Source organism: Quercus robur, chromosome 11 (genome assembly GCF_932294415.1).
Source record: "Quercus robur chromosome 11, dhQueRobu3.1, whole genome shotgun sequence".
Lineage (NCBI taxonomy): Eukaryota > Viridiplantae > Streptophyta > Magnoliopsida > Fagales > Fagaceae > Quercus > Quercus robur.
In genome coordinates, this window is record NC_065544.1 from 51,808,973 (window position 1) to 51,812,849 (window position 3,877).

The 3,877-nt window shown below is 32.4% G+C and overlaps 1 long non-coding RNA gene across 1 annotated transcript; it reads left to right on the top strand.

The window, feature by feature from the left end:
* Positions 1–543: 543 nt before the first annotated feature.
* On the top strand, positions 544–1,662 carry LOC126707497 (uncharacterized). Its single transcript, XR_007648977.1, has 2 exons — positions 544–801; positions 1,351–1,662. It is a non-coding gene; the product is annotated as an uncharacterized LOC126707497 (long non-coding RNA).
* The last annotated feature ends 2,215 nt before the right edge of the window (positions 1,663–3,877 follow it).

Here is a 3,877-nt window from a genome sequence, read left to right on the forward strand (position 1 = left end):
TGAAGGAAGTCATCGGTGTTCAGATTCCGATGGTTGCTAGTCAGGCGTGGCTATGTCCGGAGCATGCGCACTCAATAGCTCTGTCAAATCACACAAGCTCCAACAACACCTTGAGCCCAACGCCCTCCTCAACTGTGCACTCCCGTGATTCCCATGGGTCTTCTGTGAAGGGTAAGAATGTAATTGTCGAGGCCCTGGTTTTGGGCTCTCCATTGTCGGCATCTGAGGCCCAATTTAAACCCAGCCCGTTTCCCACAAATAACCCCTCTCCTTTCAATGAGCCCACCAATTCCCCTTTATGCCCACAAAGAGGGCTTTTAAAAAGGGTTGCTGGAGCCCAAGGAAAGAAAACTCAAAACTTTTATATGCAAGCACAAGTTAAGTGCTAGGCTCTCGGGTTCATCGGAGAGAGTGGGGTGTAGTTGTTGTTGCTTTTCCTCCCAGTTGTTGTATGCTCTCTCAGTTGTACCTCTGTTTTCAGTTAAATGAATATTTCATATAATTATCAAAAAAAAAAAAGGATACTATTTTTTTTTTTTTTTCGTTCTTATTTTGTTGGTAGGGTGATTGAAGTGGCTCGTGATGGGTCCAAAATTTAATATTAAATTTAGTCTCTTAAGTGTTAAATGAACTGTTATTTATTAAAATTAGAATTAACTTCTAACCTTGCATATACTTCCTTATAATGCTTCTCAATCCACTTGAATAAATCAAAATCCTGAATAAATCCAAAGCCAGAGGAACAAAACTTGGTGTTTCATCCACTGCTAAAACAAATGCAAGTGCCAAAAGCAGATAAAGGTTCTTATTACTTCCTTAAACTTACGAGATTCTTATTTTCCTTAAGACCCCTCATAAACTTAATAGTGGGTACATAATTTGCGATGCATGTAAGAATTCAAGAATGTCTTCAATTGTCAAATTTGAGAACTTTCCCATGGGTAGGATGCATGATATAGTTGGTGAATGATAAGATGAATCCTCAAGAAAGTTCATTTATGTGGCTTATTTGTATTTGATGCAACTAGAAACCTTTTCTTTTCTTTTCCTTTCTTTTTCTTTTCATTTTTCTTTTTTTTTTTTGGTAGAAACTGTATTTTCATATAATTAAGAACTTTAGTGGAATAATGGATATGATCAATAAGTTAGAAAAGTGAGTTTCTTATTTGAATGCATGGAATTCTCAGATTTTTAAATTATTCCCAATTTTATTTAATGGCATGTCATTTTATGTTCATGTGTTTCATATATCATCCAATGATGGGTAAACAAGTTTAATGGGTAAAGAAGTTTAAGTGAGTAATCATTTTTTTCTTGTTCTAGAATTCCTAATACATGTAGAATGGTCAGGAGGAAGAGAAATAAGAAGAATGGTGCAGGTGGTGGTACAATCATGGTCCCCTGGTCCTATGCTAGTGGAGGTTAAGAACGTTCTTCAAACTTAGGTACAGCCTTTATTTTTCTCTTTTTAAAAAATTGGAATTCTAGAGGGTTTTGTAGGATTGTTGAAGTTGGAAGAGTGAGATAAATGGGTTTATTGAGATTTGAGGATCAGTTAAATGATGGAGCTTGCATATGTTCTTTTCAAGAGAGAATGTGCTATCAATTTTTTGTTATTTTGATGTGCAGGTTATTTTATTTTCTTGAAAATAATTTTTTGAAGTTCCTTACCTTTGGTGACCAATTCATGGTCATTTTGTTATGTATGTATTTGTCTTCTTTATTTGGTTATTAGAAAGGATTATATCAATGTCAAAGACATTTTTGTAAGGTGGTTCATGACTTCATTCTAAACAATTTGGGTAACTAAAATACTATTACTTTATAACTAATGACGTATAAAACCTTGAGGATGAAACTGATTTTTTGTAATGCCTTATTTGCAAGTATAATCTACCATCCAGAATATCATGAATAAGAGTGCCAAATTATTTTATTTTATTTTATTTTATTTTTTGCTTGAAAGTGCCATATTAACATTATTAGAACTGGTAACGGTAATGTGGCAGACCACCATACTGAATGACATTGGGTAAGTTTTCCTGATTCTTCTTATGACCCCAAAATTCTACAATAACTTAGTGGTACAATGAGTCTTCAAGGTTTTAATTTCTTTAAGGGTTAATCATTTTTATGATTGCGATGATGTATTATACTATTGCAAAATCAATTTCCCATGCTTCACGAGTAGTGACCATCCCTTGAAAATTGAGATCATAGCACAATATATGAGAAAATTGATGATGTATTAAAGTCAAAATACAATCGAAATTCAAATTAGCTTCTAAATGTAGTCTAAAATATCCATTTTAACTTTCTTAATTTTAATGCCAAGTGACCCATTTATAATACTCAATGAGAAAGCTGAGATGACCATTTCATTGTTATTCTTTGCTTGACGACCATTTCATTATTACTATTATTGGATATTTTCGTGCATAAGCATAAATGACCATTTCATTATTACTTTTTTTTTATTTTTGCTTCACGACCATTTCATTATTACTATTATTGAATTTTTTTTTTAATTTTTTCTTTTAATTTTGATATATTATTATTTAGTAATTTTTTTCAATTGGTTGCATTGATGTCAAGCTTATGATGAGAAGGTAATAAATACAAACAATTCAAGTCTAAATCTTGACATCTTAGATAATTTTCTTTTAGCGTTTTTTACTTTAGTTGATTTTCCATACAAATTAGATTGTTTATATTTTTGCTGTAATTATTTCTCTGAACTAATGAGCATATTTTTTATTTTGTTTCTATTCAAATACTTTGTATACGAAGATCTTGGACATAACAAATTGTAATTAAGTTGAATGATCTGCACCTATCCTCATCCAATTTTGGAGATACTATTAGACCAACTTATTCTTTTATTATGTGTTGTATTTAGTAGAATTTCACGGACAATGATTGTGAATTGATATTATATATGTAGTATCCAATAGTGATTTTCAAAATTATATACGTAATAACAGTGTAATGAGAAACATGACATAACTAATATCATGAAAGTTGTAAGAAAAAATTATTTTAGTATCTTCAAATGTCCTAGCTGAAATAATGTTCTATATGTTTAATAATCATGCATGAGTTACATACTAGTTTTAGTAATGCAGATGGTGAGATAGTGAGTTCAAGACCCACTAGGAGTGTCTGAAACTTGGTAATAAAGAAGAGGATGTGTTTTTATATGTTTGAGTAAAAAGTGTAGTGGCAACATAAATTAATCCATATCCTAAAAGTTTTGCTAAATTACCACTTTCTCACAAATCACCAAGCTTAGCCTTCAACCTAAGATGAACGGACGTTGAATGTACGTACACTCAAAAGGCATAAAACTCACAAACTAGACAATTAAATGGACTTTGCAATTGATACAGGCACAAACCAAACAAGAGTGTTAGATTCGGCCACAACTAAGAAATAAACATAGATAAGAGAAAAGTGGAGAATCATTCTAGATCAAAATAAATAAGAGAGAGTCCTTATGTACTTGTAAGGACTGAAATTGGATTGGACCCAATATAGGATTGGGTTCTAGTCCAAGTGGTCCAAACAATAAATTTGTAGAGCGTGGATGAAAGAACTAGATTTATTCCAGAAGAAAAACGATAAAATTTGGTAATTTAAGGCTGTTAGACACAAGTAGGATGAGAAAATCTGTCCTCAGAATAACTTGAGGAGTTTGTATTATATTATCTTGTTGATCAATAAGATTATACAAGAGTTCGCAGTCTTGTTCTAAAATTGCTTCCTTTTTTCCCGATTCCCCCCCTTTTAGTACATCTTCCCAGGTTATATACTACAATCTTGGTATCACCCCCACCACACACGTGTAGGTTAGGTTCGGGGAACTCCTTCCTGTCCT